This window comes from Centruroides vittatus, unplaced genomic scaffold (assembly GCF_030686945.1).
Source record: "Centruroides vittatus isolate TY-2023 unplaced genomic scaffold, ASM3068694v2 contig_120, whole genome shotgun sequence".
NCBI lineage: Eukaryota > Metazoa > Arthropoda > Arachnida > Scorpiones > Buthidae > Centruroides > Centruroides vittatus.
The window spans coordinates 2,308,913-2,335,167 of record NW_027120768.1 but is presented as its reverse complement, the minus strand read 5'-3'; the positions used below and the strand labels follow the sequence as shown (position 1 = coordinate 2,335,167).

Genomic DNA, 26,255 nt, shown 5'->3' with positions numbered 1-26,255 from the left:
AACCTCTATTTAACGTCTAAACATTAGAAATAAGTGGAAAAATGGTATATTAAACGCAACAAATTCTAATTAAACTGTGCACAAGTTTTAAAACCTTTCAGAATAATTTACACTGCCAGGTGGAATCACCTTTATTAAAATCAATCGAAGAGGGTGAAAAAATTCATTCAGACGAATAGAAGAAGGGGAGGAAACAAAAAAATAAAATAAAATAAAATAATGTATAAGAAGTGTAGGGAATCATTTAGTAAAACAAAGCTCAAGTTTCATTAATGAAAAATCTTTTTCTTCATTCCTTTTTTTTTATAGTTTGCTCTACAGTTAGAGAAAAGATTGCAGTGATGGAGCATTAATGACGTAGAAGCAAAGCGTTACTCACTGGGAGTTGGGCGTGAAGTGCTGGATGTACTAATGCTGCTGTGGGGATAGCCGAAGACACAGGAACTTCTGCATAAGAGAGAGGATGATGAGGCCAACCGTCGTGTACAGCAGGTAATAGAGCAGCTCCAATCTCATCTGAAAAATAATGTAACAGCAATTAAATCTTTGTGGCTCCCTTAGCTAAAAATAAAACAAAGAAATATATATATATAACCTTTCAAGTGTTATTATAATAATAAATTTACTTATTTCCTAAACTAGATGGTTTCTTATTGTAGAAGTAATAAATTCAACTCTGCTACTCTGTTGCTACCAGGTTTAATGTTACATTACCGGTACTATCAAAGCAATAAAAATAGTTATGGCTAACCAATGCTATTTTTTCGACAATTTCTACATGTCCTGCTTCAGATAAAGTTACCTGTAAATCCTCAGGCTTGCTACGTTGCTTTATATATGCTACTACAGCAATAAATTCGCTTTAAAATACATTTTTTACCTCATTTGTTTTTTCGATTGTCTTACTTAAAATAAATACCATTGTAATGATTTCAATCTTATACATTAATTAACGAATTATAAACGCATCAAAATGTTGATTACAGTCAGTTAAATGCACTTAAAACTAATATTACATCGATATTTTATTGACTTTTACATGTAAAACATAAATTTTACTATATTTTTGATCTTTTAAGCAAGAATTCGATGTAAAAATGCATGAAGAAAGAGACTTCATATTGAATTCTTTTGATCTTTGTCTTCCACATAAAAACAAAATATTGATAAGATTGTTTACAAGTTCCTATGAGATTCTAAATGGAAATTTTTACTGTGAAAAGAATTATGGGATTATGGTACAGGACAATGCTTTATTCCAGAACTTTTTTTCAATGTTACTTTTAAATTCAGGACGAGATTTTCTAGAATTTACTTGATCTTCAAATCCACTTTCTGCAGCATAGTCTTTCACTTTATATAAATTATAAGAGTTATTTGTAATTCTTTTTCTTTTCTTCTTCTTTATCAAATTTTATTCGTATAGTGAAATATTTCTAAATAGTTTTCTTTAATTTGTTATTTTTGTAATTTCTTCTAATTTCTTATTCCTTAAAAATTAATCAAAAATCAATTTTTTATTATTATTTTTCTATATTCGACAGACCGAAAGCAGTAAAAATAATTTACGAAGATATTTTCATCAGTTTAACAAATATGGAAATTAATATATTTAATTTATAAATAAATTTGAACAATTTCACATTTAATAAACCGAAGTTTTTAGCTCAATTTTTACACTTCAAGAAATTAAAAATACAATTTTCAATGAACGAAATTATTTTGTTAAAGTTTATAACATTATTAATATTAAATTAATTAATTATAAAACTTTAATATCTTTTACGAATATAAATTTTAAAATATAGTACACTTTTGATCAAGTACACAATTAAATAAAACATAATTTGATCGGCTGATAAACAATCAGTTTAATAGATGAAAAAATAATCGATTTTTACAGCTGAGAATAATTTGGTCAGTTTCATACATGAAATTAATTCGATCAATTTCACAATTTCACAGCTGAGAAAACAATTTGATCAATTTCTAATTGGATAAGAAAATCTTGGTCAATTTCAAAACAGAAAATGAATAATTTAACTAATTTTCAATTTATAGAAAGATTTTTGATCAATTTCTTTGCAATAAAAATAAAAATAAAATAAAATAAAAAATAAACTTTGATCATTTTTATCCTGAAGAGAAATCTCTTACGATCGTAAATCTTCATTTTCATCTGTAACAAAAATAAAACCATTTTGATCACTTTGAGAGAATTTAAACGATTTATATCAGTTTTATAGCTCAAGAACGAATATCTGCTTTTATTCTATATAAAGATTCTAGAATTAAGCAAAATAACAAAGAATTATAAGATAAAAGAGAGAAAAATTTGATCGCTTAAAATCTTCAAATTTCTCGCTAAATTTTATATATTTTAATGAAAAATAAATTATTTAAAACTCTTCCATGTTTATAACGAGGGGAGGCATTCGATAACATCTGCCAATTTTAATTAAAATATATAAAATTTATTTAAAAATTCATATTTAAAAAAATTAAATATTTTCGCACAAAAATACATTTTATATTAATAAAAAAAAGTGATGGTCTGAAATAAAATAAAATAAAAATAAAAAATGGCATTTTATTCAATCAAGCGAGAAGATAAAAAACAACAAATAAAAAAAAATAAGAGGAAAAAAAGCAAACTGAAGGAGATTAAATTTAATATTTTTTAATTTAGAAAAATATCTTTATTAACTTATTTTTTCAAACGTTAAATAAAAATAAAGATAAAAAAAATAAAAAAAATTATATAACTAAGATTTTCTATTTTGCATTTGTTGAAAATGTAAACAAATTTATTAGCTGTTACCACTTGCTAAATCCCCATAAGTAAAGAAGAGTAACAGGAGAGAGAGAGAGAAGATGAAGGAGAAGAAGAAGAAAAAGGAGGAGGAGGGGAAGGAAGAGGAAGAAGAAAGGAAGGGAGAAAATAAAAAATAAAATAAAAATAAATAAAATAAAAATGTAAAAAGATATATCGTTGGTAACTTTAAGAAAAATTCTTTTAAAAAATTGAAAGCAAGTAAACTTTAAACAGTTTTATCTCAAAATGTAACCAATAACATAAAATATTTATAATGTTTCCAGCAATGTTGCTTTAATCACTATTTTCTTAAATATTTGATGAATCAAGAGTTTTCTTTCTCGCCCTGAAAATGACGTGTTTTCACTCGATTGACAGAAATATATCTCTAGACGGACTTGTTTGCCAACCAAATGACGCTTCCAATAATATATCTGTTTGAAATAACCAAATATATATATATATATATATATTTATTTATTTATTTTTAAGGAAAAAACAACCTGTTTATCCAGTGTGTATGTGTGTGTGTAAGCTTGATACAAAAGTAAAGAAGGGGAGGAAAACACAGCGTGTATTGTTACTATAACAGTAGTTGTTCACCTCGTTAATTTGCAGAATGGAAGATATTGCATTTCACAATTTTTCTACTCCTCTTTCATGTAATTTTTTTCTATTTTATTGTATTTTTTTATATTCATTTTCTAAACATTTTTTCAATCGTTTTAAAACAAATTGCATGTTTGTCTTCTTTTTTTAAATATATATTTACTTTTTTATTTTACGTTAAATTTTAGTAGAAAATTTTCTTCTTTTCTCGATCTTAAAACTGCTTTTTTTGTATTTTTTTTACCTTTGTTTCTTTATAGAATTTTTCTTAAATTAATTATCGTGCAATTTTCTAACTTTAATTTGTATTTGTTGCCTTATTATTATAAAATTATTTTTTATTTATTGATGAATTTTAATTAGAATTTTAGAAAAATAAATTGTGCAGATATTTATTTTTATAATATCTAAGAATATTAATAATTATTTTAATAATTAAATTATTACTTGTTCGAATGTATTCTCTATGGAAATATTCAAAAGAAAAGTTTTAAATACCTATAAAATTTTTATCTAATTTATTAAAAAATACTCTTAATGTATCTTATGCATGTTTGTAATTTAAATTATTGACTAAATGTGTTTAAAATAATATTTTATACCATCTGAAAAGGTTTATAAACAGAATTATAAGATTTAAAGCTTTCTAAATGAACTAAAAACTCTCCATTTACTTCTAAAAACGAAAATACTTTCTACAAATACTTATATTCACAAAAGTATGAATAAAAGTATTCCTAGGAAACGTTTTCATTAGTTATAAGTATTCACAGGAAATTCTCAGTTGTACAGATGATTCTTGGTTATAGAACCCGTTTTAGCATCTTAAATCATCTTTAGGATAACTTAGATTTAAAATATGCTAAGTAATCATCTTATTCTTTTTAATTTCTATAAATTTTCTCATAAATTAATTATATGTAAAGCCATAATCATTCATTTAATTCTTCCTAGTCCTATGCATTTATTTTTCTTGTGCTCTTAGTCCTTTATAAAGTATCTTTCTTAATATTTTTCCAGTTTTATATAGAAATAGTCTCTCTTCATCTTAGAAAGGATTATTTATCATTCTTTACACTACATTTTTAATCTTTAATTTCCTTGATATTGGAAGAAACGAAGAAATTATAGTAACTATAAAGAGTAAAAGGCCTTTCAAGTAGAAAGAAGTAAACTGAAGGAAGAAAGTGAAATAAGAAAGAAAGAAGTAAAATTTTGATTTTACTTCTTTCTAGATGCCTTTCTGTTGCATTTTCAATCGTAAGATTCTATGCCTTAAATAGGGTTTAAACAGGAAGGAATTTAAAGGAAAGAAGTTTAAAAGATAGGTATTTAGAATATAGGAGTTTAAGCAGTGTTCAGAAGGAAGGATACGGTTATAAAGTAGTGTAAAAGAAAAGAATTTACAATATACAAACTTAAAAAGAATGTATTTACACGGATAGTTTTAAAGGAGTATAAAAGAAAGAGAATTACAATGTAGGAGTTTAAAGAGGATTTGAAAGGCAAATATTCACAAGGAATCAGTTTAAAAGGAGTTTAAGAAAAAGGAATTTACAATGTAGCAGCCTAAAAGGAAGAAGTTTATAAGGAAGAAATAATACACGAACGTATATTATCGCAACCAAATTATTAATACTATAGCAACAAATTCAACGACTCTACATACAAGTAACAATATCTTAGCAATTCGCGGTTTTCAACGCTGAAAAACAATAAAACAAAAGGAGAAATTTCAGAATAAATTAACTTCAATTACAAGCAAAAAGTTAAAAAAAGTTATCTTCACTAATTAATTTATTCCAACTAAAACTTAGCAATTTAAACTTCATGAAAATTTGATTACTAGAGAAGAGAGAGAGAGAGAGAAAGAGTAAGAGAGCTAGAAAAGTAATTGTCCAAAATTAAATTGAATTATACGGAGTGATATAAGATAAAGATGAAACTTTACACTCTTCATTTACCATTCCTAAATGAAGTGTCGCATTACACTACTTTATTTATTCGTAAATGACTTTTGAACGAAGAAATTTCATTATTTTTCATATAAAAATAAGGGAATTTATAAGTGTAATTTCGGGTTAAAGTCTACTGAAATTACGTTAGAAATCATTAAATACACGTTCGAAAACATTCTTCTTGAGACGTTGCTGAATGCTTCATTTAATGATTTAAATTATTCAAAATTTGTAGGATATAATGAGATTATAAGTTACGGGGATTAAATTTTAATCGCATTATCAGGAATAGGAAAAATTTTCTGTTGAAGATGTTGTCTTTTGCCTCGTGAGATGAGAATTTTTACTTGGAAAAAAGGGGAAAAAATGTGCTCCTTTAAACAAACTTTTTGATAAGAATTGCCCAGTTTTAGATGAGGTAAAGCATGCGGAGTATTTTGTTGGAAAATTACCAAATTAAGGTTTTACCGAAGAAGAAAATGGGGGAGAAAAAGTAGGAATTATAAAGTTTAATTTATATATTCTACTTAAGTATGTTGGCCTATTTGCGTTTTGGAATTTTTATGAAACTTTTAGGGATTTTATTTTTTCCCTCCTTCTCCCTTCTCCTTTTCTACTGCTCGAAATTTACACTTCTTGATTCTTTCTTACACGATTAAAATTAAGATTAAATCGTTTGGAATCTTATTAATTGTTAAACTTTATAATTATTTTATTACTTTCTTATTTTTGTAAACTGTTTGTTTGTACCGTTTCTCTCTTGTTTTACTCGTTTATAAATATTTTAATACTTCTTATATATATATATATATACATTTTTTTCAAAAAAATATTGTGTAGATGAGATAATCAATAAGTGAGAAATTTGTGTAAAAATTTAGTAAAATAGTAGAAAAAAACAATTCAATATTTTCTGTGTTTATGCGGATTTAAATTATTAATGTTTTTCGCTTAATGAAACAACTTTCTAGCTCTAAATATTTAATATTTTATTTTTTGTTACATGTTATTTTATTATTTTACATTTTGAAAAATCTCGAAGTGATAATAGTAAATTTGCATATTTTTTATATAATGAGTATAAAGTACATCAACATAAAGAGCAACATAAAGATATAAACAGAAACAACAATATAAGAAACAACAACATAAGAAACATCAGCGTAATCAACAGTACAGATAAACAACAACATAAGAAACGTCAGGATAATAGACAGGAACAGGCAGAACATAAGGAACATCAGCATAATGGACAGGGACTGAAATAACATAAGGAAACATCATCGGTATAATGAACAGGGATAGACAGAACGACATAATGAACTTCGACCAAAAAAACAATAAATAGTAAAAAGTTTATGAAGAATTATACGAGAAACGTTAAAATAAAAAACAGCTTCAACATAAGAAACAGAAAAATAAAAAAATAAAAATAAACATCCTCAAAATAATTATTTTCAAATATAAAGGTTATATTTAATTCTCGAAATTAGAAAGAAAAAACAATATAATATGTAATTTTAATCGTTAAAAATGTTATTATTTAATACATAAAACTAACTTTTTAACTTTAAAAAAAAAAGTTTTTTAAAAGTTAATAAATACTTTAAGTAATTATAAATTCAACTTATTTAAGAAATCATTAGAATAGAAACGTTAAAAATATTTTTCCAAAAAAAGTCAACTTGTATTCCACTTCATCCATAATTTCTACAAAACATTGGCCATAACTTTCAATATGTAAAAACATTTTAGGAACGTGCTACATTTTATAGCATTACACATAAATTTAATAACATACTTAAATAAATTAAAAATGTATATATATATACATACGGAATGTATGTAGTTTACTTATATATAAGTAAAAAAGTCGAAAGTAGCGTGTAGTAGAGACAATTTTCATAAAAATCTTTACGGGTTCATACGTTTATGTATCGATAGGTGGATACGCCATGTTGGAAAACTGATACTCAAACCACGTGCTTGATCGTTAGAAAGAGAGATTCCTTTTGCTTCAACGCATCATCAAGCAATGGAAGCGTATCCAACTTTCTTTCCCTCGCTACGACATCCATTAGCATATTAAAAAAGCAAGAAACGGTATGTGAATGTAGCAACGTAGATGCGATCGCGTCAATTCACTATCTAAAATATTCCCGTTTACCTGTTAGTAGGAAAAATTTCCGCTTTAAGTTTTCCAAATGTCTACGTTTTTGTTTTCCTAATCTCCAGATAGAAACTAGAACCAGTTTTTTTTTTATATTTTTTAAACTTTTCCATTAACATATCGACGTGGATAAAACTAACTTTCTACACTTTATCTATTTTATAATATTTGTATAACACGATCCCCTTAATAGTAATAATAATAATAATAGTCTCGGTATTTACATTTTGATTAATTAACACTATGTAATTAATGGTTTATTATAATTTAACTTTTATTATAAAACCCTGTCGAATGTATACTTCGTTTTGATGTACAATCCAATTATGGATACTGTCGTTAATTTAAAGAGAACTTAATAAAATCATTCTTGTCATCACTCTTCTCTAATCTTGAATTGGATTAGTTGCAATTCACTGTGTTGCCAGCGACAAGTGTAACTTCCTGATGACGAGTGCCATGTACTACTTTTTGTTTTATAAAAATCCTATAAGTTAATGTACGAAATTTTATACTTTCTACCCAAAAAGAAGGAAAAAATGTTTCTTACGTTTACAGGTGAGCGAGTGTTAAATTTTACTTTTAATTAAGAGTTAAATATAGTCATATTTGAAACGAAACTTTGATTAAATTAGCTTAGTAAGCATAAATGATAACTAAATCATTCTATTAGAAAACTGATGATTTTTTTAATTCATCAGTTTCCTAACAGATTAATTTAGTTAAAAATAATCGTTTACAACAATTAAATTAAAATACTTATCACGTGATTGAAATAAACAATTTAAAAATCGGAATTGAAATAATACTGAAATCGACCGATTAAATTCATTCTTAAGAAAGCGAATGATAAAATAAAAATGAAGGAAACTTCCCCGCAAAACACGTCGGAACTGAAGGAATTAAAAAAGATCTAATTTTATTTTAATTAATAATATAATTAAATTTAATTCAAAACTACAATTTAAACTGAACTAAGACAAGCTGTAGCTTAATTATACATGCCAAAATTTATGCTAAAACCATAATTTTTCTCAAAATAAAATGATAAGTAATGGTGATATGTATTAAATTTTATTCTAAACATTAAAAAAATATATAACAAAATAACACTTACGACCAGTCAAAGCTGGTACAAGAGTTGGATGAGTTCCTCCTGCTGGTGGACTAGACTGTTTGGGTCGACTAACTTTAGTGTTACTTTTGGCAAATTCGAGTCTGATTGTCTGAGGTAAATCAGGATCAAATCTCACACCCTGCTGAAAGTGAAAATAAATTAGAAATTAACAATCATCCAACAATTAACCTGTTAAAAGTCATTAGCGAAGTATTGCAGGATTTAACTGTCTTCAAACACATCCAAAAGTGAAAGTAAATACTGTAATTAATTATTTATTAATTAATATTTACGAAAGTAAAGTCTAGATTTATCTTTCTTACTTGTAAATCTTGCTTAGCCGCTTCGGCTCCAGCTCTAGTTGAGAACGTAACGAAACCAACTGGCTATAAAATGTAGAAAATTCTAAATTATTTTTATTGTAAATGGATGTAATAAAATTTCGAATATGTTACCTGTTTAATTTTGTAAATATATTTTAAATTTTTGATATAAAAATATATCAAATATTTAAAATAAAATAAAAATCATTTAGGGAGGAATTTTGAGGGAATTTTATAATGCATTTAATAAAATTCTCTAAGTGAATTTAGCGAAATTTCGTAAAATGATATTAAGGAAATTCCCTAACTGACGAATGATTTTCCTTTCTCAACATTCAATTAATGAATTTAGGGAATATTCGTACATGATAGCAAACAAATTTCCCCAAAATGACAAATTTCTCCACAACATTCCTTAAGTGAATTTAGGGAAATTTCGTATAATAAAGAAGCAATTTCCCCAAGTTATGAATGATTTTTTTTCGCAGTATCGTCCAGAGAAATTTTTATACTTTTACAGCTTATTTATTACTTTAGATATTTTTACATAAAACGAAATTAATAATGAACTTACTGAGGACGTTTTTCCATTTTTACTCGTAACTTTCAGTAATGATCCTTCGTATCCCTGAAAATATATGCAGTCAAAGATAATATCTTTTTCTAATTATTAAAAATTTCCCTTACCTTATATGCTCTAAATAGAAGATAGAGTTCTCTTGGTTTTGCATCCATGGGTAATCCACTAACGAATAAGGTTCTCACCTAAAAAAAATTAATTATAACTACTTTTATCTGGTCTATTATTTTGATGATTATGAGAAAATAAATTTCAGAATAATCATTATTTTGTTTCGCGTGAGGTGATGTAAATCTTCTATGCACAGTAGGTTTAATATGCAACCTTCTCACACAATTTATCCTTACTGTATTTGTAATTTTACGTTATAATTTAATTGAGTTGTTTTTATAGAAAATTTAATTTATATTCTACTCAAATTGTGTGTATTTTCATGAAGTAACAGATATACAGATCTTCATCATTCTACTCTTGCTACTTCCCTGAGAATTTAAGGAAAATGTATATTTAGAGCAGTGAGGATGTAGGGAATTACGGCAATTTCTTTAAATTTATAAGTGATATTGGCAAAAATTTATGTGTAAATTGAAGTATTTGAATCGTGGTGCCTTAAGAATTTTTTTCAAGCAGAATTTAAGAAATAAATTAAAATTATGCCCTAAATTCTGCTTGAAAGAAACTCCTTGGAAATTTTTACATTAAGGAAGAGTTTAAAAAATCTGCGAAATGTTGAAAAACTATGAAACATTTTCCATTAATTGCTAACATTTATGATTATATAAACTTTAAACTTAATTAATTTTTTACAACTATTTAGCATAGATAATGGTTGATGCTATCCCCGGACGTTTAAAGTATTGAATTGACACTACTAAAACATCACCAGCTGATTCTTTCCAGTATTATTTTAAAAATATTTCGTTTATGATCGCAGTTAATTTATCTTTAATGAAAAATAAGGATGTTTTCACTTGGTAATTTTAAAAGAATGCTTGAGGAGAGACGATATCCCTCCTCAAGCATCCTTCAAGCGTGTGATGATGCTAGGAGGATGCTGCAAGCATCCTTCTAGCATCATCACACGGAGAATTTCTTATAAATAAACTTATAAAGTATCCGATAATTTCAATTATCATTAAATATTTAATATTTAATGCAATATGCGAAGACATCAAACATGATAAATGAATATTACACGCTTCAGATGTAGATTTTTATTTTAAATATCTATTTTCTATGTTACGATAATATTGATAGAGTTCTTCTTTATACTTTAACACATATAAATCACAAATTTCGACATATTTAATATATTCCTCAAGCAGAATGTTATGGGTTTACGTTAAAAATATTCAAAACTTGGTAAAGTGCAGGTCAGAGAAAGATCAATCTCTCTTCCACCCTCTTTTCACCACCAATGAGAGATGATACTTTAGAGATGCTGAGATATATCAGGTGTTCAGCTGACATTTCATTTGCTGTGAAAAATAGCTTCGGGTTTCATCATCCCCAGGCAAAAATATTCACTTAACTACATACGTATACAAGAATTCAATTCCAATTATATGAATGAATAGAAATGTCTTTGTTTTAAACACGAAAAAAAATTACACATCAAAATATATTATTTTTCAAACTATCGTGTGTTAGTTTCAATTATCTTTTATCTAGGATCCACTTGAGTCCGGCCAAAGGCAGAATTTGTGCTTGGGTGGTTCCTTATATCCGTAAAATGACGTCGTCTGTTTTGCATTACACGTCTCAATGCTTGGCTTACACGGCGATAAACAGTTTGCTAATTAACTTTCCACTTATTTGTTATGCGGACAAATGCTTGTTAACCGGTTACGCCAACAAGATCTATTTGTTGCTGACTCTGTCAAAAGGTCTTGTTTATTAAACGTCTCGTTTAAAAACCCCTCTACCTAAAAATTCCCTACAAAGATTTTCGGTTTAGGTATCCCACCTCCGACACCACTTCAACCCTTCAGCAGTCTTTATCTAGCAGATGCTTCTGGCAAGTAATTATCAAGACGAAAGTTCAAGATGAGAGAATGTCCTGTGGGAACAATGTTCAGATATATATTCGAGATGTGTCCTTTAAACTATTAACAATGGAATTCCAGCTGTGTAACTTGTGCAAATGTCAGTCAAGCAGTTACTCCCGTTTTAATTAATGTGAGATAATCATTAAATGTGCAGCAAATTAGATGCTATAAGAATGTATAGTCTGAAAAGCGTGTTTGTTGTATATTCTAATAATAGTGTTGATTCATCCTAAGAGGATAGCCTAACTATAAAGGATCGAAAACTAACTTTTATCTGGATGTTTGCTTCTTTAATGCACGATAGGGATTCATTAACCAGGCACCAGTTCCCCCCTTACAATAGTAGGATCCTAGTTTTTTTTGGATGGATTATCTCTTAATTCTACCTAGTTGCGACTATTACGAAAAATATTAAAGATTCTACAGGCCTCTGGCGAACTATAGCCAGTATCCTAGTGCCAAAGTTAGTGTTTAACTCGCCCAAAACTCTCGTTCTACCTATTTGAAGTTAGAACTACACACTAAAAAGGTTTTTCGTAACTTTTGATTTAATTTAGTAAAGTGTTTTCTATCTTAAAATAGTAAGATTTTATAGGAAATAAATCAGAAAATAAGACAGTTATATAGCCTTATTGCATGATAATGTAAAGAATCACCCCTTTTCGTAGGGGATAATTCTGTACATTATCATCCAATAAAGAATCACCCCCTTTTATAGGGGTGATTCTTTACATTATCTCACACACGTTTCAATTAACTTAAAAATTGTCACAGATTAAATTATATACAGGTTAAAAGTATTACTTTTGAGTTTTTTGTACTACTGATAATGCTAAACAGTACTCTAGTTAAGATTCTAACGGTAGAATTTCATGATTTGCATACTAAATATCCCTCTGATAAAGAAAACTAGAATTTTTATGAATATAATTTACTACAGAAATATAGTGAAGCATGAAAATAATTTCATTAAGCACTAATCTATGTCAATCACTCTTCTACAGTGCAGGAAATTAAAGTCCCCTTCAACTATAAAAACATCACTTATAGTAAGAATCTTAAGTATTACACAGTAAAAATTATGGATAAAACGAAAGCTATCATAAATTTAGAATTATAAAAAATGAATCTGCAACTTAGAAAAGCATTTAAAACTTTTGATAATTCCTAAATCGAACACTAAGTACTTATACATGAAGTACATCCTCCCTTATTTCTTGCATGCATATCCCATTTTCCGCTTTAACTGATTCTATGGTAGGAAGAGAAAGTTTTATATTTTTCTACCATAAAATTTTGATGGAATATATGAGAGAGTGACGCATCCAGCCGATCGTAATCCTTCAGATAGATGAAGATAGAAGAGAAAAAAAGGAGAAATAACTCGAAAACATTTACCGCAGCAGGAAAATAATTCGCAAGATTTACTTTGCTACGTGAGAGACCACACACGAAACATTATTTCAGTAGAATAAGGAAGAGAAAGATGTCTTCTTCAGATTTATCTTTCCTCTTTCTCTTCTCTCTCTCTCTCTCCTCTCTTCTCTCTTCTCTCTTCTCTCTCTGCTCCGTAAGCTGGGATGTTATTCGCTTTTCATGCTTGAGAGAATCTATCTCTCTACTTGATGATGTTTGAAATTTTACGCAGCATTGACACTGTTTATACAGATTTGGCAGGACCAAATGTCCCTCGAGGCAACAAATCTGATGTTTAGAACTGTAACTTTGGCTAATGTCGCACATCTGCATTTGTTGAAAATTCGACTTTTTTTAAATAATTTTTTGACATTCTTCCCATTGAATATATTTTTTAATATCATTAAATCTTTATGAAATTTTAGTTATTACCCTATTTTTTACTTTATTTCCATTGTAAATATATATTTTTTTTTCTCTTATATACTTTAAATGCACGTGAGCAATCATTTTATTGTAAAATTTATCACATGGGAGCTTCAAATTTATATATATATTTATGTATATAATCGAAGAAAAATACTATTTTCATCTCTGGAATGTAAAAGTAATATGATACTTGGCCATTAAAACAGTAAAATTTATTAAATAAAGTGCTGTACTGAAGTCACGTTTCGTGATGTTTGATTCTGTAGTCATGTTTAAAACACTTTAAAGTGGTTTTAGAAAAATATAAAACGATAAAAATAGTTTGAATATATTTCGTTAATATACTGTTTTTTTATTATATATAAAATATATGCAAATTTAGGAAATATTTATATATTTTTATTCATGAAGTTCGTGGATTTTTTTAAAATATAAATTGATTTATAAGTCTTCTATAAATCAGTATAAGTATATAATTTTTATATATTTTGTACCTTTATTTTAATTTTTTTTTCTTTGGTTAAATTCGAAATTAATTTATAAACTTTTAAATTCGAGAATTTTTAAAATTATCAAATTTTCTTTTCGAATTTTTATCTTTATTTATTAGTTTTATATTATTTTTTGTATTAATAAAGTTCAGAATTGTTTTTCTTTACGTCAGTCAAATTAAATTTTTTTAAATAATAAATTTATAATAATTTAAAAAGTAATAAATTTTTTAAAATATATTTCAGCTTTGTTTATTAAATTAGTAAATGTCAGAGTTGATTTTTTAATTAGTCTATTTTAATATTACTTTTTTTTAAATTAGTTTATTTCAATATTGCTTTTAATTAATAAATAACAGCATTGTGTTAATTAATACATTTCAGCATTGTTATGAAAATTAATAAATTTCATAACTTTTTAATTAGTAAATTTTAGTATTAAAATGAGAAATTTAAGAATTAATTTTTAAAATGAATAAATTTCATAATAAATAATAATAAATATTTTTACGTAGAAAAAAGAAAGAAAGAGAGAAAGAGAGGGAAAAAATCAATTCCTTTAACCTTTTGCATATATTAAATTTTTTTTTCCTTTCTTTGGCTATAAAAATATTTATTTCTGTTTGCAATTTATATTCATTTAAATATAAAACCAGGAAGATAAATTATGAAACATACAAGGTTTTGACTCTATAACAGAATTACTGATAAAAGGTAAAGTGATTAAATATTTGCATAAAAGAGAAGAACTGCTGCTTTGATTGTTGCTTATGCCTCTTCGATATTGCATCTCTTTTATATTAGGAAAGTTGGCCACACAATTCGATGTTTGGATATGGAGGAGGTTACTATGACGACCAAAATCGATACTTCATAAGCACGTATCTCCTCTTTCGTCTCGCAAGCAGATGGTTGGTACACTTAGAGGATATACACGCAGCCAACAACACGAAAACAGCTCTTCTTATTGGAATAAGCTTTATTTCTACTTCCTTTTACATCAGATACTGTTAAAGATAAGTCTATCGTATGGTATGGCTCTCCGCAAACAGCAAATATAATCAATTTTTTCCCTGTTGAATTAATGATAGAAAGACAGTTTATACCCCTTTCTAGCTTAAATATTAAGTGATCCCTTTAAAGTTTCGTTAATTAAGATTTTTCTTAAGATTTCGGTGATGGCTTACAAGTAACGAAAGGTATTTTGAATAGCAATTTGCCATTTTTTTACATTTTGGCGATTGGAGTGGAAGATTATGATGCAGATGGTGTAGAAGAGCTTTTACTGTTGAGGGATAGATAATAGGGATGTTAAAGGATTATTATAGAGGAAAGAAATCTAGGAATGGTTTCTGTATGGGAGGGGGAAATCCCCAAGAGACGTAAAGAGTGATAAGAAAGGTTGTTGCAAAGAGAGGGACTAGTGGAAGTAGCTGCACTACTAGGATAGATTGCTGTGGAAAGGTAGTGCTAAGAAGGGTAACTGCGGGGGAAAAGGTCCCAAGGGAGAAAGCTGTAAAGCAGTTCGAATAGATTAATGTGAAATAGGAACTAGAAGATGTGATTGTACCAGGAGATGATGTCACTAGAGGCAAAAATTAGAAGAAATCTAAATGGTAACTGGAATGGAACATAAAATTTTCAAATGCAAAAGTTTCTAATATATAATTAAAATCTTTAATACAGAGGAGTAAAGTAGTTTCCGGAAACCAATTTTAAAATTCGTAATTAATCTCTCAGCATTGATACAGGAAAATGAAAGATGATAGAGGGAATTGGTAATAACATCTTATGAAACCAAACCGAAAAGCGCTAGTGCAAATAATGAAAGGACAGAGAGAAACTTATCCAGAAGTTATTAGTTGATGAAGAGTCGCAGCTTAATCCTTTCTCCCTTTTATAAATCAGAAAATACTTCTACGTTCAATCAACAACCTTAAGAAGTCAATGCTTCAAAGAGAGAAATCCTACAACTCCCACATGATGAACTTCCAGCATCTGACTCGATGTTTTGTGTGCAGTTCTGGTCGTCATAGAAACGGACAGTTTGTACCTAAATAGAAAGAGAAGAGGCAGAAGAGAAGCTACCATTCAATCTCGACATCATTCTCTTTGGTCCCCTAGGGGTATGTTTAAATCCTCCCTCTCTTTTCATAGCGTTCTTGTGCCTTGCTTCCCTTCAGGCGGCTGTCAGCAACCAGCGATTAAGATTCGCCTTTGCTATTCTCCCAATCCGATTTTTGTGGTATTCTTCCGTTCGGAGAAAGATTGCAAAATTTTCTACAATTTTCTATCATCAACAATTATTATCCAAAGGTATTACCAGATTTCTAATTGTCACCATTTGCATCTACGTCCTTCTGCTTTATCTTCTTAACAAATGTCAAAGAACTCAGTAGCTTATCCTCAGAAATTGGGAGAAAGAAATGGAAGATTCTACAGCATAATCAAGATCCTCTATAGAATATGGAGTTCATTGCAATTTATTAAAACTCGAAATACTTCAAGTTCTTGTTGATTAGTTAAATAATTATACGGACTTTGCAACTACTGCTTCATACTCTGATGATTCATTCAACGTAAGCCCTGATATAGCGGTAGCAAATGATCCATTCGACGTAAGCTTAATACAGTAGATGGTTGATGATCCTTTCACTGTAGGCTGTAAGGATGTAAGATTCAGTACTAAAATCCAGTATAAATGAAACTAGAAAATGCTTTTGTTTGTACTTATGTTTCTTGTTCTATCACCTTTTATATATACCCTCTTCCCCTTAGTTTTTGTTATATTATACCTTTATTATTTGGAATTTTTTACTGAGATACTGCTCATTGTAAGGTCACTACAACCATAGAGATAGTATCTAATTTCGTGAGCCTTTTAATTAAACTTGAAGATGATTTTCAAATCGGTTCACACTGAACGACAATCAACAACACTGATACATTGTAAATAAAATGACTATAACCAGAATTGTCACTATTATCAATACTTATTTATGATTAAAATCATCATTATTACTCCAGCATTTTGCTTTATGTTGAAGCAAACAATCAGATTGAATTGTTTGTGATAACTAATAAATGTACCCATTAAATTTTATCTGATCATTTTAAACGGCTCATTATTTGATTTTTATCTCCATCTCATTATAAATTAAGCTATAAAGGTAGCGTTTTATTGATCACTTTCATTCAATTTCCTATGTGGATAAAGTTTCAAACTTACGACTTAAACCTGTGTTTTTGAGACATTACAAATAAGAAAATGTAATCTTATATATGCTGTACATATGTATAAACATCAAGAACAAAGAACTTTTTTTTATCTTAAAGTGTCTAGACTATAATGCAGACAAATCCCATAAGATGAAAGCAAAATAAAAAAAATGGTACATATAGATCACATTATTAATATATAACCCAAGAGACTGTGAAAGTATTAAACTTTAAGTCGAATCTAACATGTGTTTTTTTTTTTTTTTTACATTTCATTACTTTTGAAAGATTTTTAAGATAAATATTTCATCAAATCTTCAAACTCTATCAATTTTCTCTTTAAAAAAAATTAATACAAAGGCAAGAATTATAACTACAAAAAAAACTTTTAACAACAGGTTTCTGAGTGTTAAAAAACTGAAAAGTATTTTCTTTTTTTCCTTTCTTCTTTCTCTCTCTCTTTTTTTTTTTTTTTTTTTTTTTTGTTGTGAATGTAGGTGTACACTAGAGAATCGAAGTAAGTCAAAATAATGCACTTCTGTTCCGAGTGTAGCCTCTAAGGACTATCTAAGCGAACGATTTGTACTGTTACAAGATAGTTACATCAAGAGAAGACAATTCTAATTCATACAATCAAGCCCGTATTAAAGAAGTAATTGTATTTCAGCATTTACTGAATTACTTCTTAATCGTTTATTTCCATTAGTTTCAAAAGGATTTATAGAAATTTATCATTTATAAAATTCTTAATTGAATTATTAAAGTTCTGTTGATGTTTCAGATTTTTTTTCTCTCTCTCTCTCTCCCCCCCTTCCTGAACTCTATTTTTTAAATACTTAATAATATTTTAATTGTATGCAGTTTATTTTGCATTAATTTAATAATTTGAATTCACGAAATAAACCTCAATTAATATTTAATAATTTAATTTTATATAATACTTTCATTAAATTAAAAAAAATTCTCTTGTAAACGATTCAAATTAATTATAAAAGTTTACATTGTTATTATATTTTAATTATATTTATTTCTTAATATATCACTTACAAAAAATTTACATTATATAAGGAAAATGATTAAAATTAGTATGAAATAAACATAATTAATTATAATTTAAACTATACAATTTTAATTAATTTTAACTTAATTTTATTATGTAAATTTCAACAATGAAAACACAATTTTAGAAATTAATTAAAATTACTCAATTGTTATTGTTTGACATATTAATTATATCAATTTCTTCCTCTTATGAATCAATTTCATCAAGCCTTGTTTTGAAATTGATTAAATTTAAAATTAAATACATTTAATTTTAATCATTTTCTTATTTTTATACAAATCAATTGTCTTCAAGCTGATGAAAATGGTTAAAAATATTATTACATAAACATAATTTCTCTCTTTAAATATTTAATTTTAATTAATTTTTTCTAACTTTTATACGTGGCTTTCAAAAAAAACAACAGAAATCTCAATATTAATTAAAATTAATAAATTATTTAAATTTAATTATATTAATTTCACTAAAAATGTTTTGAAAATAATCAAATATCTCTTTAATTAATAATCAATTTCTTATGTATTAATTTAATTATTTCCATATTTTTGTATACATTAAATTGCATTCAACCAAATAAAAATAATTAAAATCATTTATGAAGTAAGTAATTTGTATTTTCGAAGTATTTAATTTTAATTAAATTTCTGTGTATTAATTTCAATAACGATGGTAGCATGAATTAAAATTATATACTTTTTAATTAATATTTAACATTTTGATTATATCAATTTCTTAATTTTAAATATATAATTTTACATTAAAAATTAAAAATAACATCTCGAAAATAATTTCATTTCAGTTTTATAACATGTTTAATTTTATTATTTTATATATTTTTATATTTACCAAAGTCAAATAAATTAATTACAATAATTCAAATTATTATAAAAAATTATTAATATAATTAAAAATTAAAATTCTAATTTCTGAATTTATATAATATATATATATATATAAATTTTAAAATTCGTGTTAAAACTTGACATTTTAATTATAAAAATGTCATTTAATTATAAAGATTTCTTAATTCTTAATTAATTTCATTTTGAAAATAATCAAAATTAAAAAAATAAATTTAATTGTAATCAATTTCTTCTTGTTTTTTTATTAATAAATCAATTGCATTCAAATCAATAAAATTGATTGAAATTATCGTGTAATTAACATTTGTTTTTAATTTGAAAATTTTAAATTGTTATCAATTTATATTTAACTTTTATATAACTTATAAAATATAATTTTTTTTTTAAAATAGCATTAGTTTAATTTAATATTTTAATTAACAAATTTTAACAATACTGTGTTAAAAAAGAAAGAATTATTTTAAAAAATTTTTAATGATATAAAAAATTTCTATTTTACAATAATTTACCAATTTCGTTAATCAGAACGAATGAATTTTTATTTTAAAAATAAAATAACTAATTATAATTAAACTTGTTTGTTTAAAATATTCTATCATTGTTAATAATACTTATATTGACTTTACAAAAGATTGCTACTGGTGTAAATCTAACAACTCTTTATTCCATATCCTCAATGAATGTCCGGCGTTAGAGAAATTTCGCCGAAAAATTCAAGAATCTAACTTTAGATCTAAATTTGATAACTTAACATTAAAATTTATGTATAAAATTAATAATTTTTTCATCTATGTTACCGAAGAATTAATCAATAATCACACTATTAATACAATGGTTTAATTTATTATTATGTAAACTTTTTTGAAGGTTATGAGATTGTATTATATATGATTTTAAATACAAGTGTATTATTATTGATCTTTCTAACCGCCTGTAACAAGGTCCCCTTAATACAATAAACTGATTTGTTATTTATTAAATTTCTTTGTTTAAATTTAATTTTAATCGCTTTCAACTAAATAAAATATATGTATATAACAAAACTAAATAAAATTAAATTAGGATAATTAAAATGCAAATTTTTTTCAATATAAATCTATTTAAGATATTATAAATCTGTTTATTATATTTAAAATTGTATAAAATTAAATAAAAGAAACTAATTAAACTGTAAAATTTTTAAAAGTCAACAAACAAAAAAATGTTAATTTTACAATAATTTTAATCAATTTCATTAATTCGAATGAAATTAATTTCTTTATAGAAATAAGGAGAAATTGATTAAAATTAAAATTAAATATTAATTATAATCAATTTCAAACCTTCATTTCTTGTAAATGATTAAAATATTTTTAAAAACTAAACATAATTAACATGAAAAACTTCAATTATATCAGTTTCATTTAAATTTTGTTTTAAATTTAAAAAAAATTAATTAAAATTTGATTTTAAAACTTACCTCAAAATTGAAACAAAATTAATATAATTAAAATATAAATTTTTAACAATGTATAACCTCTTAATAACGTTAAACCTTATTAAAATTTTATTTTATATTTGAAATTTTAATGTAAAATTCAAAACAAAAAAAAACAAATGAATTATAATTAAAATTTTTAATATAATTAATATATATACCTTACGATGATTTTAATTATAATTTGTTTTTTAGATAATAATAATAACAATTTAAAGTAAATATATTTAAATTCTTAATTTTGTTTTAAATCATTAAAATTATTACGGTGTGTATCTATGAAGTAGGCAGTTGTATCAAATGAATATTATGAACTTTTGAATGGTTATTAATTACTGTTTAATAGATAAATGCTTAATATTATTTGTTAAACATAATTTAACTATAAAATTACCTATTAAATTAAATCATTAACTTTCGTTACTTTATGGAATTCAACGTTCTGTAACCAATCTTGAATTTTCGATTTCAATTATGAATTTGTAAATTGAGTTATAGACTTTTGGAATATTCTAGAAAATTAAATTTTCTTTTTAAACCCCCCCCGTTTATTGCAGTTGAAAAATTTACGACCCCTTTTCAGTTTCTTTATAAAATTTAAGGAAAAAAAAATGACTGCTTTTTATGCTGTAAACAAAGTAAAATCGAAGGAAATTCCAAGAGATGTTTATGTAAGAGGATATCTTAAAGAATAATCAGTTTATTATTTTTTTTCTATAAAGAATTAAAAAATAAAAATTCATTTTAATTAAAGAACATTCATTACTTTAGAGATGAGTAATTCGATAAATAAAGAAGGAAAAAAATAAAATAAATAATGATTTTTTTTGTAAAATTTTTTTTAAAGTGAGAAATTACATTCGAATTTTTATAATTAAAAATGATGAAAAATGTAAATTTTTATGCAAGGAAATGTGAGAATATTGTAGTAAAATATGAGAAATTTTAGGGAAAATGTCGGTAAAATACTGTTTTTTTCCGATTATTTTTCTGATAAAAATCGATTTATCCAGATAGATTGCTCCATCATCAGATAAGTCAGCAGAAAGTTAAAGTTGGCAAATTTCTAAGTAAATCCCACTTGGATTTTTCTTAATTTATCAATGAAGTTAACTTCCTCGAGAGGTTTTGAGTGCTAAATCGTTTTATATTTGTTAAAAAAAGAAAAAAATGGCAAAGAATAATTTTAAAATGTCAAATTGTAGTTTCCTCTATTAAAAAAATGGAAACTTAATTTCATTTCAATCAAAATAGAAATTTTTTAAACAAAAATGAAGCAAAAAGTCCTTATCGTCCTTTAAATAATAATATGTTTATAGATGTTATTACACGTGTGTAAAAAAAGCGATTAAAAGTATGACGCGCCATTCGCGCCAAGCGACGCGACGAGCGCGACCATCCAACATGGCACCGTCTTACGCTACATGGCACGTAACTAGTTTTAATCCGTATTAATTACGCACGAGTTTAATCGAATGAATTTAAAGCAGACTCGTTGCATCTGCAAGAAGATTCAAACCTCATTAAGCCATTGCTTAAAAAAAAATTAGATTGATTGTAATTAATGAAAGAAAATAGAATATTTGATTGACGCGGGATGAAAGAAAAGGAAAAATTTATTCCTAGAGTTTGATAAAGTTAAAATTAATTTCATTTTGATTTGCTTCGTCTAATAGAGATGCATGATAGAAATGAATAAGATTTAATTAGGAGTAAGTGAAGCAGCCAATGTTATAACCACAACTGCGCTTTTGATTCACCGAACTCTCAAGACAAAATGCTCAAGTTGAAATCAATTTTAGTTAATTGAATTGTTTTGAATGCCTCCGAGGAGAATTATCTGCATTTGACATTCGTCAAAAAAGTATTACAAACCAAAGCCACTCCATTCTACTTCAAAATATTACTTTCTTGTTGAAGACTTCTATGGAGACAATAAATTTTCTAGTCAACGAATTGAGGTAAGAATCCATAAAATTTATGCTTTAAAAATGTTAAAAATCTTACAAAATTATACGATCTTCACTTTATTAAATTTATGTTTCAAAGCATATTAAATAAAGTAAATTTGAAAACTTCACATAAATTAAGCGCTTAAATATATCAGCTAACAGTTTCGAAATTTTCTTAATAAAACCCTTTCATGCATCACCACGAAGAATTATATTTAAAATAAAGTAATAAATAAATAAATATTTAGTAAATTAGGGCAATGCTCCCTGAAAATCCTCGTTTAAAATTGGGTATTGCTTCTTAAATTAAGGAGCACCACCAATTTTAAACAGGGATCTTCAGGAAGACACGTTGGATGACAATTATAATTAAATATGATTTAAAGTAATTTTTAGGCAATAAAACTTTAAAAATATATTTAAAATATAACATAAATCGACATAAATATACACTCGAAGAGTGGCAAAAAAATACCACGAATTTAAGAAGTATCCCCAGTTTTAAAGAGGAATTTTCTTAGGAAAATTGGATGATAATTAGAATTTAAAACATTTAAATTAGAAAATAAAGACATTAATAATATATTTTAAAACGTAAATACTATAAAATTTACATTACATCCAGGCATTTAAAGAGTGACAAAGAATACTTGAAGAAGCCCTTCGTATGTAAATTCAATAAATAAATTTTTAAAAAGTAGAAAGATTTTTTAAAAAATGAAGTAAAAATTTAAAAATATAAAGTTTAATTTTAATAAATTTATAAGGGTAATTATGGAAACTTCAGCAGTTTAAAAATATGGGATAATTATAAATTTTAATTATTAAATTTAAATGAAGTACATTCATCTTTTATATAAAGTTGTTTACTCTCTCCAAGACAAGAATAATTAAATATTAATCCAAAAATAATTATTATTCCGAATATATATATATTTAATTAAAAATAAATATCTGATAAATTGAGGTATAATTTAGTACAGAATAAATTTTTTTACTATTATTTCCTCCCCTCCTGTTTACGTGCAAGATGAGCACTTTCCATCCACTGACAGAGATAGAAAGAGAAGTAAAAACCACAATTACTGAAAGAATAGATCTTTTCTTCTACTCAGGTATTGGAAGCTTAATGGACAATATTGATTAGATAAGGTCTGTTCTTATAGAAGGGAATGGTTGAAAGCATTACGTTTAAGGCTTTTTACTTTCCAGCAACTTGTTTATTGTTGGAAACACCGAAAACATCATTTTTATCGAACATTTGGGGAATTTTCATCGTTTATAATTTAAATTCTTTCATTTACTTTTATTGTTTAAGCGAATAAAAAGTAAAAAGAAAACACCGAGCAATTATTTATTGTGACATCGTCACAATGCCGGGCTGCAATTTTTAATCATTGTTTTTAATTTATTTAATTTAAAATATATGCTCTTCATCTCGAATTATTAGTTTCTTACGCCTTTACATCATACTTCCCCTGTTAGCAATTGAATCGTGCCGATCATTAAAATCTAACTTTTTAGGTGGAAAATATTTGAATCGAATTCACGTGACTTCCGGTCCAAACCGGTAGTTATTATATAGGTTATCGGGAGTTTCTTGCCTCTATCTTTCTACATCTGGTCTCAGCTTTCATCTATCTAACTCCGTTCTCGAGATTAAGGAAGGACGGACAGTGGAAATTTATAGGTATACAATTTTTTTCATATTGCGGCTCAAAAGTTTACGTTTTATCATCATTCATTTAGACCGCATTTTATTTATTTATTTTAATTTAACATGTGACATGCAACTTATGAAAAAACTATTTTTCAAAAATTCTATACCAGCAAACTAGCTTTTTTTTCCTGTGAGAAATTGTAAATTTACGTAGCAAAAAATTATTATTTTTTCGTGTTTTTCTTGCGTTTTTTACGTAAAATAAAAGAGTGATTCCACACGCGATAAAGCAATACGATTGGTTATTTTTCTAAAAGGTATGATTGGCTAGCGATTTGTAAACGATGACCAATCATACTATTTTATAAAGATGACCAATCATTTCTTATTTCTTGCGTGACGTTATTTCTTTGTATATATATATATATATATATAGAGAGAGAGAGAGAGAGAGAGCAAAGCAATTTAACTACCACTCAAGTACAAATCTGAGCACCAAGTTACTTTAATAATGAACTACAACATAAAACTAGACTAGTATAGACAATATATTATATAGCAATCTGCCTTTATTCAATATAATATAATGGAATCTTATCTTTAGAAAATATATACAGTTTAACTTAACGTAACTTTATGCAATTTATTGCCATTTCTGTAACGTTAAAACAGTATTTTAACTGTTTACATCATACATTTAAACACATTAATTCGCATTGTATTCGTTTTTATCAATATATAATCTATATTTATCTTTTCCGTACTCGTCACGTAATGGAGTATGAAAAAGTTAGATATAGATTATATCAGACGTTGAGGGATAGGGATGTATCTGAGTGGACCACCCATAAAAATATATGTGATTGCTGGCCCTGATGCGATCTCGAATACACACAGCTATAGAATAAAGCCTTAATCGCCTTAAGTGAAAAGGGATACGTAAATACAAAATTTTGACTAAAAACAATCGAACGTAATATAATGACACACAATACAACTGAACATAATTTTAATTTATTTAACATATTTGATACAGTCGTAGAGTAATCTTGCCTAAGATAACCTGACGAAGCCTGACACAAACTGGTAAAGCCTGATTTAATTTATGTCAACTTGGCAAAGCCTGACAACCTGATCAAGCCTGATCTAACCTAAAAAAACTTGACCAATGTAATTTAACGTAACACGATCTATCAACTTAATCTAACGTGACAAGCGTCATATATCTGTAGCAATCTAATTTAACATAACCTGAAATTAACCTGGCACAACCTAATTTAACCAAACATAGTTTGACAATCGAAACTAACTTAACAGAGTCTAACAGAGAATTATCTAAAACTGGCACAACCTAATTTAACCTAATCCAGCTGTAAAAATCCAAAACAGAATGGCATAACTCATAGAAAATAGCCTTAAATTTAAACTAGAATAGCCTGGTTTAACCTAATACAGCTGAACTAACTTGGTAAAGCCTGGCACAATTTGAAATAACCTGGCATAACCTTACATAACCTGAAACAACCTAATGACATAACCTAACCGAAAATCTAACCCAACCTGACATTATACACCATTCGTGAATAATGTGACTAATTATGATCAATCATTTCATTTTCAACGTATTAAATTAATTTCAAATTGTCGATTATTTAAATCTAAATTATTAAAATTTTTTTTAAAGAATTTCAAAACCTAAAATTAATTATTATTTAATGAAAATTATTGGTGTTTATAAAAATTCTATGTTAAACTTCATAACACCAAAGCCAAATTTCATCACATCTTCATATTGATTTATTTTATGAATGCAATTAAAACGCTATTAAAATTAATTACCTATTAAATGAAAAAAAAACTTAATTTGAAATTTTCTCTTTTCAACATAATTGGATATTAATTTTTTATTTAATTTTCTTTTTTTTTAACTTAAATCCTTAATGTGAATACCAATAAGATCTTCTTAACGGATAAATTTTTATTGTAATTAATTTTCTTAAATATTATTAGGCAAAAAGTGATATAATTATGATTTAAAAAATTCAGTAGAATGTATATTTTTATA

At 26.1% G+C, this 26,255-nt stretch overlaps 1 pseudogene; it reads right to left on the bottom strand.

Moving 5' to 3' along the window:
- Positions 1–26,255, bottom strand: part of LOC136984954 (protein couch potato-like) — a 96,260-nt pseudogene that overhangs the window by 5,903 nt on the left and 64,102 nt on the right.